Raw genomic sequence first — 15,569 nt, forward strand, 5'->3', positions numbered from 1 at the left:
AGGCCACTAGAAGGAGAAGTGATTTCTGTTTGGCGTTTAATAAAATTTTCGCTTGTTTTATACCTCTCATTACACCAAGCCTAAGTATCATCATAAATGACAAACAAATACTATTTTCAAATTCAATAAATCCTTACATATTAAGTCACATAAATCAATTCATACAAATAAAACGTGTGATTTCCATGTGCATCATAAAAATAAACAGTACTTTAATTATGCAATGACAATCCAAACCCTATTTACATCATAATGTACATGATAATTAGTAAGTGATAACATGATAATTAGTTAGTGATTTTTTTCACCCAATTGGGAACAGGTCCGGTACCAATGCCATTGGAAATTCTTCGCGTCATGAAATCACCAAATTGTGGTAAAAACGAGTCAACAAAACACAATCTTAATGCATGGGACATATAGTATATCTATTACTGTTTATCCGAATGTATACATATCCGAAATATGTACACTTGAGAATGCCTTACCTGTTTCATTTAATAATCCAAATACTCCTTGTTGTTATCTGGTTTAACAAACCTTATTACACGTACATGTTTGTTAAATCCAGTTAATGCTTTCTCCATTATTAAATCACCATTACTTGTAATTTGAATCGCCAGCTTTGAATTGAACGCGGGTTAAATGTTACAATACATCTGCCATTTGCAATGTCGAAGGTCATTCATGAGTCATGACGTAGCAATTTTATTCTACTCGGATAATTTATATCTAATCGAGGAAATGTGTTTTCTCAATGTCTATTGTGTAGTATTAGGACTTGTTAGTATAAAAATGAACTGTGATTCCAGTTTATATAAGATGGGTGTTACTCGTAATTATCGGTGGATTAACAAACGGACAAAACTCGCTGGACTTTTACAGTAGTGGATCTACGTAATTAATAGACCTTTGATCAATTTTGTTTTTCTTTAATAAGTTTTCCGACTTTCTTTAACCGTGCCGTCTGCCAAAAACCTGTAATTATCGAATGGTCAATGAATTATCACGAAATCATTAGACAACTTACAGCACGCGCAAAAAGGTTGCGGTATATAAAATAAAGTCGTTTACGTATGGATACTGTAGATAAAATTATGGAAATTAGCACTACAGTTTGCACGGGTGGGTTGTTAGTTTTCGTTTATATGGTTATAAATTAATGTCTGACAAAATGAATTGCACATCGACTGGATAATTAGTGTCTATGAGTTTTGAAACACGAAACAAGTAAACAGTAGAACATACTAGAATAAATCGTATTCATATTTACTGTTGGGAATGTGTTGCGCGTGTAAACTTTTTTTTGCGTAAATACATGTCTATAACGACGTCATTTCATCGCTCAGAAAAACTACTGCATATGTATATACAATGCGCGCGTTCTCATTAGTAACTATCATGTTAATGTACCGCTTAACTCCGCCTACAAGGCGTGTACTAATTGGGCTTGCAGAACAGAGAACTATCCAAACTGTCGGCGAAATGACACTCGCTATGATCTTTTGATCGAAACCGTTATTGTTTGGAGTGAATGCCCATGTATGCTAGTTGCCTGGATAAGCTTTCACAGCAGTCGATCTTTTGCTGTGATAATAAACTGATAACATAACAAGCGTCATCGGTGACTTTATGACATGTGAAAATATAGAATTTTTAGATGAAAAAGTTGAGAGAAAAAAACGTCGATGTTGTAAAAAAGGAGGCGAAGTCAACTTCTCCTTCATGTAATTTAAGGGCGACATTATTATGTCCCAGGCGAAGATGTCGCCCACGTCGCCCTCACGGCCGAGCCCTGGGCATTCGCTGATTGCATTAAAACATTTATGTTTACTGAACCACCATTTTATTGGATTAGTATTAGAAATATGCAAAAACTTATTGTCTTTTGTTTCTTCAATATTATAAAACTTATTCATTAAAATGAAGAAAGTGATAAAACAACGCACGACTGCATGCATTTTTCAAGGTTCAAGATACAAGTGAAAGCATTATTAATCTTGCTTATAATTACTGGACAATCGCCACCTGTTGGGAGGGGGGGCAGGCACTTTGGGTCACTAATGTTTATGACACCCATGTTTATAGTAAGTATCTGCCAAACAAAGGGCCACTTAAACCTCAGCACGAGTGTCGACGCTTGTGAACACATGCAAATCATTAGCTCAAAATTTCCCAAAAGGAAGGCATATTCCGTCAATTTTGTTCCAAAATTATTTGCAAGTAAACAAATAAAATGAGCACTTACACTAAACACTTAAAGCGAAAATGAATGTAAATCAATATTTGAGTAGATTTTTTCTTTTGATATCAAGCAATTAAAACAACCTGTAATTCCCAATTGGAACATTTCACAACGGGAATTTTCCCAACTTCAGGGTTTTTCGCGCTAATTTTTTTCAATTGGCATGGTACAAGTACTTTTCCCAATTGGGGAAGAAAAATCACTGAAGTCAGAAAAACTCCACATGGTCATGTTACAAATGTAAATGACTGTGTTAAATTTTCAAAATTTCCTATATTTTGGGGAAAAAAATTACTTTATTGTTCCTTTATTTTCTTGGTTACGATGTTCACAGCCTGTTTTTTCCCCCAAGATGCGCATTTACAATGTACCTGGATGCTTACAAGTATTATTCACCTATGCCAAATTTATTGGGATAATTCCTTTAAACCATATACCCCTAAAAGGCGTTTTCACCTTATTAAACAGAGGCCTATTTCAGAATACTTCACAATTCCAAAAAGAAGTGTTTTTTATAACAATACTGAGCTAAACATTCTCAACTGGAATAAATAAATGAACACTCAAGAGTATAAATTTTCATGTATTTGATCTTTTATCTTGCAGGGCTCAATAAAAATGCATGTGTGTGTTATCATAAAGATAATGGTCAAAGTACTGTGCCTATTTCTCAACCATGTTTATATTGTTTCTAAAATTTTACAATTTTGAGAAAATAACGTGCTTATATTCACAAAATGAGCAGACTAGGGTTTCATCACAAATTTGGGTGATTAACACCTGCCCTAGATTGTAATTATAACAATAATATGTTTCATGTTCTTTAATTATAGGAAGATGTGTGCATACACATTCCCACATCGAAAAAGGGGATATTTTTCTGAAATATGAAGGGATGTTAACAAGGAAGGAGCCGATTAGAAATGACACATATGTGTTTGAATTCCGATTCAAAGGGGAAAAAGTGTTGGTATGTACAAATCTTTAACACAAATAATGTTTTTTCTGTAAACCCAGTATGGCCAAACATGTTCTTTTTCTGTAGTGTATTAAAATATGTTATTTTGTCATAGAAATTTATAAATTCATACACCATACTCTGATACTGTTATAATCATATTACAAAAATTATTGTTATGTGATGGTAATCGTTACTTAAAAATAATGCCCTCCTAAACAAAGTTTAGGTGGGATATCAGGCTTTTCCACAGGCGCTTTAAGCATCAGGGAGCCCTTGGGCCATAATCTTAAAAGACTTTAATTAATTAACGCACTAACTATGCTCATCAACTTTTGTTGCTGTGATTCTTCAACATGTTTTTAAAATCATATAAAGACACTGTGGAATAAAAAGATTCAACAGCTTTTCAAGAATGTTAAGTTTAAATTTATATGTTCAATAATTGTACTTATTGTCTTACTTAAATTGTACTGTAAGATTTGATTTAGTACCTTAAAATTAAACAAGTTGAATGGTTTATATATATATATTTATATATATATATATATATTCCAATAATGTCGCTTTAATGGAATTACTATTTTTATATATTTGATTCTTAATATTTAATCAACTAAACTTGTTTTATTAGGGCATTTTTTTACTGTTGAACAAAATTGTGTCTTTGTGTCGTATGAACAAATTTGCATTAAAACTACTTTTGGACTCAAATCGTACATCAAATCATTTCTGTCGTCAGTTGTCAAAACACCTATATACTGTTTGATTCCAATAATGTCGCTTTAATGGAATTACTATATTTATATATTTGATTCTTAATATTTAATCAACTAAACTTGTTTTATTAGTAGTACAATTTTGCAGTAGCCCCCCCATTAATAGTTTTATTATTACTTTACGGTACCGCCCCTGGATTTTTTTCACGTCATTGTATCTTCGCCTGTTAATTACGTCATAACTCTTTCTCTGTTCCTGGGTACATGTAAGCTACATGCATAGGTCATTGGGTTTATAACGTTCAGTTTTATTTATATTTTCTCTCTGATAGGCGTTTCTTTTTAGCTCATCTATTTTTTGAAAAAAATTTTTGTAAAAGGACAAGTTGCAAACTCTGGATGTCATTTTTATGGAATTATGGCCCTTTTTTTACTTAGTAACTTTGAATATATGGTTAAATTTTGTGTTTCGATCCACTTTACTTCTTAAGTATCAAGGTTATTGCTTTCAAACTTCAAATACTTTCATGCTATCATGAGGTTACTGTACCTGGCAAGTTGAATTTTACCTTGACCTTTGAATGACCTTGACTTTCAAGGTCAAATTATTAAATTTTGCTAAAATTGCCATAACTTCTTTATTTATGATTAGATTTGATTGATACTTTGACAAAACTACTCTTACCTGACATACCACAATAGACTCCACCCAAACCGTCGCCCGTGCCCCTCCCCCCCCCGAATCCCCCCCCCTATTTTTTTTTGTTTTTTAAGATCATCTCACAAATAACCACCACACCCTCACACTATACCCCCCCCCCACCTCACCCCCCCCCCCCCAATTTTTTTTAAACGGTTAAAAAACACAAATATTTATTTTTATTATTTTATGTTTGAAATACCGTCCAACCATCGCACCCAAGAATCCACCACCCCACCCCCCCTTCCCGATTTTTTTTCCTTTTTTTGGCATTTTTGGAAGATAATGTAATAAATGTCCACACCCCCACACAATGCACCCCTCTTCACTCCACCCCTCCCTCCTTTGTGATTGAAAATGAGAGTCCCTTCACCTTTAAAAAGAAAATAGATGAGCGGTCTGCACCCGCAAGGCGGTGCTCTTGTTTTATTTAATTATTATTAATATAATGTTTAGCAGTCACATAAACAACCTAGCAATGTAATATGGAATTTTTACACCCATTATTGCTGCTTCTTCCTGTATTTGCGTGGTGATTATCTGAACTATTAACTCAATGACGCTATATTTTTAAATCTTTTTCTATAAAGAAGAAATGTAGTTGACACTTGTTTGTAGTTTCATTTTATCGTTCGTCAAAAAGTTGTAACTCTGTTGCACTGGTATCTTCAATACCATTGAGTAATTCAATTGTAATTAAATTGAATGTGTTAAATTCCCTTTTATTATTGTTTGATTTGAGTTACAATGCTATGACGTTAAATTTTATTTACACTTAAATGTATTATGAATATTGTTGGGCCAAGTGTGAGGTTGAGCGCTCTATAACCGGTTTAAACCCCCAATGCTTTGCATTGACCGTTCCAAGGCGGTGACCCCAGCTTTATTCATATTTTGTGTTTATGTTGGTTTTTATTGTGCTGTTTTGTACTGTTTAGGCATTCGGTCACTTGCCTTAAATAAAGGACCAACTAATTGTTTTTAATGAAAATTCAATACTGCTCCAGCAGCTGGAGTTTCGCTTCTTTATATTACATAGTGTGTGTGCCACTGTTGTGACTTGCATAGTTTTTATGTAAATGTAGTAACTTCCATGGTTTTCATGCCAGTGTAGTGACTTGCCTTGTGTGTATGCCAATTACAAAAAAGGGCCCTTTCCCCTACAGAAATTTCTTTAAAAGCATGCATTTTTCTCAAAATTTCCAATCTACCTCAGTATTTTTCATTTCCCAAGCCAGAAATTTGTGTCTTTTTTTCAAAAAAAAGACTGTGGCCCTTTCCCCAAAGTTGGTGTTTTGGCCCTGGTAGTGACTTGCATAGTTTTTATGCCAATGTAGTAACTTCCATAGTTTTATGCCAGTGTAGTGACTTGCCTAGTGTGTATGCCAATTTCATGACTTGCATAGTGTGTGTGCCACTGTAGTGACTTGCATATTGTATGCCAATGTAGTAACTTCCATACATTTTAGGCCAGTGTAGTGACTTGCCTTGTGTGTATGCCAATTTCATGACTTACATAGTATGTGTGCCACTGTAGTGACTTGCATAGTTTGTATGCCAATGTAGTTACTTTCATACATTTACATGTATGCCAGTGAACAAATGTAGTAACTTGCCTAGTGTGAATGCCAATTACATGACATGGATAGTGTGTCTGCCACTGTAGTGACTTGCATAGTTTTTATGCCAATGCTGTAACTTCCATAGTATTATGCCAGTGTAGTGACTTGCCTGGTGTGTTTGTCAATTTCATGACATGCATAGTGTGTCTGCTGTTTTAGTGATTAGCATAGTTTTTATACCATTGTTAAAACTTCCATAGTTGTATGCCAGTGTAGTGACTTGCCTAGTGTGTATGCCAATTTCATGACTTACATAGTATGTGTGCCACTGTATTAACTTGCATAGTTTTTGTGCCAATGTAGTAACTTCCATACATTTTATGCCAGTGTAGTTACTTGCCTAGTGTGTATGCCAATTACATGGCATGCATAGTGTGTCTGCCACTGTAATGACTTGCATAGTTTTTATGCCAATGTAGTAAATTCCATAGTTGTATGCCAATTTCATGACTTACATGGTATGTGTGCTACTGTAGTGACTTGCATACTTTGTATGCCAATGTAGTCACTAACATACATTTCATGCCAGTGTAGTGACTTGCCTTGTGTGTATGTCAATGTCATGACATGCTTAGTGTGTCTGCCAATGTAGTGACTTGCATTTTTTATGCCAATGTTTCTTTCATAGTGTTATGCCAGTAATGGCAGTATAGTAACTTGCCTAGTGTGTGTGCCAATTTCATGACTTTTATAGAGTGTGTGCCACTGTAGTGACTTGCATAGTTTGTATGCCAATTTCATGACTTACATAGTGTGTGTGCTACTGTTGTGGCTTGCATGCATACTTTGTATGCCAATGAAGTAACTTACTTAGTTTGTATGCCAGTGTAGTGACTCACCTAGAGTTTATGCCAATTTCATAACTTACATAGTGTGCGTGCCACTGAAGTGACTTGCATAGTTTGTATGCCAATGTAGTAACTTCCAGACTTTTTATGCCAGTGTACTGCAGTGAAATCCAAACTAGGCATATTTTTACATGACAGTAGGTCCTGTTAAATGGGAAAAAATACAGGACCTTCTCTTTTTTAAGACCTACCGGCTACAGAATATAAAAGTAAAATAACTTTTCATTGATGGGATCAAGGTGTTTATGATAAAAGAACATTTGCCAAAACAAAAGTAGCCGATACTTGTTTACCTAGGCTTCGCTTAGAGTGCATGTCAGTTAGGAGTCTGGTCAATACGGCCTAATCCGACGACAGCTTCGATAAATGAAAACGAGCTTTTTTGCATGCATGGACATTGACAGCCAAGATAATAACGGTTCGAATGACAATGATCATTATTATACATTACTTTTGCTCTTACAACCACACAAATTGATACCTGTATCATTTAATGATTATATTTATGATTATCTTGTTAAGCGACTAGGCCGCCATGGATTTTGACCGTCCTGACCGGCATTTGTAAGATGCACAAAAATGGACCAATCAGGTGCCCTTGGAAAATTCTGTCAGCAGAAAGAGCATTGGCACAGAAAAGCAGGTGTATAAAGACACTATCGCTTTTTTGCAGCTCTGAAAACTTTCAGAGAAGTAAACGAAGCTATACAATAATACAAACTAACAAATTGTTCTCTTTTTTTACGAAAATTCGGTCCAGTAAATTTACAGGACCGACAAGCCAAACCTTACAGAATTTTACAGGACATGTCCGACGGTCCGGCCATGTTTGGCTGAGACTGGTAGTGACATGCCTAGTGTGTTTGCCAATTTCATGAATTACATAGTGTATGTGCCACTGTAGTGACTTGCATATAAATATTAAATATTTATCTATATTTTATATATTATATGGTTAAATATATATATATTGATTAACTTTTACAAATCCTAATAAGTTTTATTGTTTATTTCTCTTTCAATTAGGTTTGATGGAACTACAGAAAATGGCAGTTTTGGAAGGCTTGTAAATGACTCCACCCACGGCATTTGCAAAGTGCAGTGCTTTGAGGAGGAGGGTCTATCAAGCTTATATTTCGTTGCCCTCCGTGACATTCTGCCACTGGTCAGATGCTACAGTTGACTGTGCCAGCGTCATCTCTCGTGCAGAGAAGAAGTTGCGTATAATTATGGTGCAGAACCATATCCATGGGGGCAAAAGGTACTTATTTATAAAGAAATGTTTCCTCTAAATGGCCCTTTTTAGCTCGACTATTATATATGAAATATATATAGTAGAGCTATCCTACTCAACCCGGCGTTAGCGTCTGCGTTTGCATGCAAATGTTTAAGTTTTCGTACTACCCCAAATACCGGTATTTTCTTTGTCCCTTGACATATTGCTTTTATATTTTGCATACTTGTTTACCAACATGATCCCAACCTACATGTATAAACAAGAGCAGACAACTCTATCAAGCATTTTGTCATAATTATGGCCCCTTTTCCACTTAGAATATGCAGCAAATGTTAAAGTTTTCGTTCTACCCCATTTATGTTCATTGTCCCTTGACATATTGCTTTCATATTTTGCATACTTGTTTACCAACAGCACCCCAACCTATAAACAAGAGCAGACAACTCTTTCAAGCATTTTGTCATAACTATTGCCCCTTTTATACTTAGAATATGCATATTATTGATAAATCTATGTTAAAGTTTGCGTACTACCCCAAATATTTCCTATATCCTTTGACATATTGCTTTTATATGTTGCATACTTGTTTACCAACATGACCCCAACCTATAAACAAGAGCAGACCACTGTATCAAGCATTTTTACATAATTATGGCCCCTGTTACACTTAGATAATGGAACATTTTGATTAAATTGCCATTACTTCTTTATAAATGATCACATTTTATTATTACTTTGACAAAACAACACTTACCTGAATACCACAATGGATTCCACCCAAACAGTACCCCACGCCCCTACCCAGAATCCCTTCCGCACCCCAACCTCCCCCCCCCCCATTTTTCTTTTAAACATCATCTAATAAATTACCCCAACCCACATTATACCCCCCTCTCACCATGCATACATCTGGTTGCCATGCCAACCGAAAGGAAAAAAATCTAAAAAACTGCAAGGTCTAAGGCTTAGATATTTGGCATGAAACATTGTCTGGTGGAACTCTACCAAGATTGTTTAAAGTACACTGCAACGCCGATATATCGCAGACCAGTATATCGCGCTGACCGATATATCACGCTTCAGCTATGGCTTCCGAAAATCCGACAAGCATGAAAACTAAATGACATGTTTTAATCTGAGAATTTGCTAACTTAAGCAGAAAATCGGTTCTAGCTAGTAACACCCTATATTTTGCGGCCTACTATGGCACGCAGTGAAGCGTGAAAACAGTAGATTAGTGACAGTGTTGTTTGCACACATCTGGGGTTGTTTTTAGCACTTAAGAAAGAACTAATTAGTGTCACTGCAAAGGTAATAATGGCAGTATACTGGTATATAAACCGTTAAATTTCGCTACTGGTCATTCTGTCTCTGTACACCAAATACATCGCAAAAATGGCAATGAGTAATACTGTCACACGCAAACGTTAACAATTCTCGATTACATAGAAGATCGAGATAATAGACAAGAACTGGAGAAGATAGCAACAGTTTTCCATTGGTCAATCGATACTTTTTGATAGGAAAGTATGTGTACATAACATTATTTCATTTATTTTGGCAGTCATTTCAAGGATCTTCTAATACTTTTGAATTACAGCAAAAGATATACCCTGTTGAATGTTTTATAGAGATACCACTTAAGCAAAACTTCATAAGTAAAGTATTGATTATCTGAACCTGAACCACATGTAACTACAATACATTGAAGTTATAAAGTGATCAAAGTCTTCAAGTCATTTTGTGAGAAAGAAATTTAAGTTGTTATGTCATATTTGCTACTATGTTACATACATGTATATTGATAGGTAGCAAACAAAGTTAAGTCATTAAAAGTTACAGTTTTATTTATACAGAGTTTTTTATTCCCCTGATATCTTGATGCAGGACACATAATGATCGTCTTTGCCATTAGTAAATCTGTCCACAGAATGATCTAGCACAGGGATTGAACTTAACTGATGGGAGAGGATGGTCCACAGGACCTACTTGTCTGATACTGAATATACTGGTCCCGATAATAAAAAATAATAAAAAACACCAATTTGCATTATCCCATAGTGCATACAATAGCTTAAAAATCAAAATGATTTTCAAAATCCCAAAGTGATAACTCATGACAATACAGGCTTTAGTGGCATGAGTGTTTGTACACACACTCTACATGCAAGTCACTACACAGTACACACTATGCAAGTCAGTACACACTATGCAAGTCACTACACAGTACTCACAATGCAACAAGCCAGTACACACTATACAAGTCACTACCCAGTACTCACTATGCAACAAGCCAGTACACACAATACAAGTCACTACCCAGTACACACTATGCAAGCCAGTACATACTATGCAAGTCACTACACAGTACTCACTATGCAAGCTTTTACAACATAATTGACTAATTGTACATCTATACAGTTTTCGACCTTTTCATTGAGTTTATGAGATTTAATTAGTACCGGTATTTGTATGTGTTTTAATAATAAATGTTTAAATCTTCAGGACAGGTTTGATTTATACACTGATGTTGGAGCTTGGGAAAAGCCACTTGACTACATTACCCAGCTCAGGCAGTCTGCAATATTCAAAGAAGTGAGGACTTTGAGGTATAAATAATTTGTATGGATCATGGTGATAAAACAACATACATCATAGATAGCTGAATCAGGGCTTTTTCCTTCTGTGAGAATGGCCGTTTTTCACAAATTCACTTCAATTAAACAGGATGGGCCACATAGAACTACACCTCATTGCATTGCTGCACGTCCCTATTCGAATGTTATACTGTCCTCAGTTTGACTTTACACTGTCCTAATTAGATTAGATATTACTTTTTATATTATACAGTTCTTGATGACTGCAGTGTCCATGACTAAGATGTTGAACCAGATGGCTTAGATCCAGAACTGAGGCATGGAGTTCAAAACTACATGGATCAAGGTATTCTTTTCTGTGAGACCTTTCTTTTTTAAAGATGTCATGTACCTCAGGCTGGTTCAGTTGACAGGGAATTTGTCCATAAAACCCACATTCACAAATTAGATTTAAATGAAGAAGGAATTTATATTTACTAACAACTAAATGTATAATTGTAATCAAGAAAAGCAGCAGTAAAATTAAAAATGATTAATGTTGATTTTTGTTTGCCTGTGGACTTCAAGCACAATTTTGTTCTGAGTGCTGACTACTGATACATATATGAATGATTACTTGAAACCAAAAATACTGATGGTTTGCTTTGTTGTTTTGTCCTAAATTACCTTTATCAAATAGAATAGAATGTGTACAGTTTTAATTCTGTTAACAAATATGAATATATATGTCATTATTTTCATTGTGTTTCTACATGTTCCCATTTGTAGGTTACACTGATCTGAGTATAAGTTCACACTGTCCTTATTTGGGGTCAGTAAGATTGGATATCAATTTTTATTCACACAATACTGATGAACATTTGGTCATTTGTATAAATTCTAATTTTCTATGTCCCTTAATAGTTCAATGTTCAAATCTTCAGGACGAGTTTGCCATATGCAGTCGCTGATGTTGGAACTTGGGACAAGTAGTTTGAATACATTGCCCAGCACAGGCAGTCTGAAATGCTGGAATAAGACATATGGGGGTGCAAAACAGCATGAAGCAAGGTATTCTTTGGTGTGAAACATGTTGAAAATAGGTTTACATATACATCCAGCTAGTTCTATTATTTTGGAACTGGTTGATCAATCTCACATGCACAAGTTGAATGACAGTGACAGTCACAATGTTTACATTTTAAAATTAATGTATGTGTCTCAATCTGTTTTCTTATCTAATGTTGTTACATGTACTGTCATGAGTCTGCATCCAAAGTTCCATTGGTTACCCTCTTGGCAGCTACGTATGATTCGGGGTAAAGTCGCCATGGTTAGCCCAAGCAGCCTTCCGGCACTTTGTCAGAGGCCAGATAATCAGAGATGTGATTGAGAGTCATGAGGTAGCTGCTGTCAAAGATTGGGCTCGAATCTGGCAAGCAGCCAATAGTTTGCCTTTTTAAAGAGTGCGGCATATCATTCCCACAAGGTACATTTTATAACAAAATGAATAAATACTTGTTATATACATGTGTCACCATTATTCAATCGAGCTGTTCATAATGTTATTATATTTTAATAAGAGTGAACTGCAACCTCAGTTTTATTGTACTTTCACCTATATGGAACATGTGTTTGTAAATGTTTTTAATGTTTCTTATGATTCAAGACAAATAGTGTAAGCATTTTTTTTTGTTTTGATAATACTATGTGTAATTAGTTAAATATTTTAGAAAAATATGTACAGTTCTATATGATTGAATGCATATACTTCTCTTTCCTTATTTTATCCGAAGAAGAACTTCAATGTTGAGTTTGTAAATATGTTTTAACATGTTTGGTATTCATATTAGTTGTTGCTATTTTATATGTGTTCTGTTCTTGTAGTTAGTTCATGTACTGTAATAAGGTATTGATAAGAAAAGTTCATTGGTTTGGTTTAAAAATGTATTAAGCATTTAGATGATTAATTACTATTATGTTTATCTGTCATAGACTTTATAACTGGCAATTTGTTTTAGATAAATAATGTTGGATTAATTGTGGCTTCAAGGCACAGAAGACATCCCAGATACAGATGATTCCTTGAGTTCCAACATCACATGAAATTATTTCATTTTTGATTGGTAAATGTTTGGACACTAACAACTTTATCAGGATTTAAGATCAAATAAGCAAGCATAGATATACACATATATATCCAGTTCAAACTGTGTTTGATTTCAGTTATTAGTGCTATGTTCATATTGTATAAACCATTAACTTCAACAATTACAGAAGACGTGCATTGCCCCATCTTCTTTGTCCAGCCACCTGGCCTGACTTGTAACAGGTATCGGGATTCCCTGCTGGAGTAGTTGTGTGCTAACTTCTCTGGTTCAACCACCAATGATGGATTTCCCAAGGCTACAGCTACATACTGAAGATGATAGTCAACAGTCAGCTTGTGATGTAAGAAACGGGCATTCAGCCGACGAATATAAACCAGCACATCTTTACTGCTTGCTAGGTATATAGTTACTAGTACATGCAACTGTTTAGTTGTTGAAACTTTTTAATTGTTTTCCCTTGTGTCATCAGTAACAGCATTTAGCCAATGTAAATTTTGATGTATTCTTAATTAAGTTATCATGGAACCTTTGAATAGAATAATGTAAGTGTTAATATCTGTAACATTATTGTTAATTTTATTATTAAGCTAAATAATTTTTGTGTACATTATTCTTTCTTGAAGAAATTTGTGATAAAATGATTTCGCTTTCCAAGCACGTGTTCTTTGTACACATGTTCATGTATTTGACTTTATCTGTTTGTTGTATCTGTTTGTTGTACATTGTTATACTAGTTGGAAACTGTAGCGCTATGATTGTAGCAATTATATTGATAATTTGATAGAAAATGACTGTTCCACAATGCTATTTAGTGTCTGTTCATGTCAATCTAGTCAATTAAATTTCATAGTGTTGTGTTTAAATTATTGGAGATTATTTAATGCATGTTATATCAATTAAAAAGTGATATTTCTTACAGTACAAGTAATCCAACTATTATTCTCGTTAAGTGTTACAACTCTGATTGTATATGAATATTGAAAAGTCATATAGATCTAAATATATTTTATGCTGCACAAACTTTGTGTCATGTTGAGTTATTTCTGTTACTATCCTAGTATAAGAAACATACGATTGTAGTTCTCTAGAATTGGCAGTTATTTAAATATTTGTTTTGTTTTATTTGTTGCAGTTTCTTACTGCCTCAATTGTACCAACACATGTGAATAAATACGACAAATTTGCAACACGCTGCTAGGTTATCTGTTGTGATTTGCAATCCGGAACAATAATCAATTAAAATAAGAAATGCATTTTATTGTTTCTTTAACAAAATGTGTAGTGTAAAAAGGTCAGTTGCCTTGGAGATGGGAATCCACACGAGATCCTGATCCAGGGCAGCTCTAAAGGCGAGCCCCTATGGTACATGTCATAAATAAAGTGACATCTGCCTTCAAAAGCAGATGAAGAATGAATTTTGTATAAAAGAGCTTTAAACAAGTATTTACACATTTATGTATCAAGACTTATGGGAATAGTTAATGTAGATGACAGAAATAATTGTAAGCAATATTGCTGTTACTGGAAAAATTCTTATAGTGTAAGCAAACACACCTTTCCATATGGAGAGGAAATCCAGGTTCATATCCTGATGGGGATCCCATATCAGCAGCAACTCGCATAATGTACATATAAATTATACAAAGAATAGTATGTGTTGTCATAGTGTATGATATTTAATATTCATATTAAAATAGATATTAAGTTTTTGATGATTTTCTCTATCACACACACACATATGCAATATTTATATGTATTTTTACTTTATGTGATTTATCATTAGTATTAAGACACCATCATTAGTTCCACGCTACAAAAAAGGCCCATCACTTTGTCCTGGCAATAAATTATAATTAATACCCTTTTTTGCTTTAAAAAGAAAAGGGTTTGTTTTCAACAATGTGCATCTTTGTTTCTACTACAGAATCTGATATTCATATCTTGAGTGTCTTAATATAAGGCAAATACTGAAAAAAATGTGATTTTCATGAAGTATTTTGTCAGTTTTCATGTGCAGTGCTCTTGAAAAGTGCAGGGAGTCGACCTTGCTGGAACAGGTGCTCACTCTTCAGTCTACTAGACGGGTAGCGCCCAAGTCACTGCCAGCGCTCATGAAAAGGCAAGACGCCCTGGAGATGGGAACCACTGACTCACATGATCAGTTCCCCATCTTGAACAGCACTTAAGGCGACCACCTTAAAGCCTACTTTCTGGAATACATCAGTGTGCAGAGCTTATACGTCAAGTTGAAGACTTGCAATTCATCTCATGGACAGTGATAAATCATTTAAACAAAACTGTATAATTATGACTGAAAAATCTAAACAAAAATAAAATGTGTTGTTGCCTTATGCCAGTGTGATGGCACTAAATTGCTTATTTTCAAGGATGAGGCTTTGTTGACTGCTTTAATAAATACATAATGTAAAATTACCTGCTCAACTATGAAATTATGTGAATCAAATATTGTGTACAACTACTGCTGGCCTCATTAAAGAAACACAATTGAAGCTTCATTACTAAATGTGTGCGCAAAAATTATGTCCCGATTCT

At 34.6% G+C, this 15,569-nt stretch overlaps 1 long non-coding RNA gene across 1 annotated transcript; it reads left to right on the forward strand.

Annotated features, from left to right (window-relative positions):
• Positions 1 to 3,083: 3,083 nt before the first annotated feature.
• LOC127833217 (uncharacterized) lies at positions 3,084 to 11,267 on the forward strand. Its single transcript, XR_008027260.1, has 4 exons — positions 3,084 to 3,215; positions 8,119 to 8,353; positions 10,835 to 10,938; positions 11,180 to 11,267. It is a non-coding gene; the product is annotated as an uncharacterized LOC127833217 (long non-coding RNA).
• Positions 11,268 to 15,569: the final 4,302 nt, after the last annotated feature.

This window comes from Dreissena polymorpha, chromosome 6 (genome assembly GCF_020536995.1).
Source record: "Dreissena polymorpha isolate Duluth1 chromosome 6, UMN_Dpol_1.0, whole genome shotgun sequence".
Taxonomy (NCBI): domain Eukaryota; kingdom Metazoa; phylum Mollusca; class Bivalvia; order Myida; family Dreissenidae; genus Dreissena; species Dreissena polymorpha.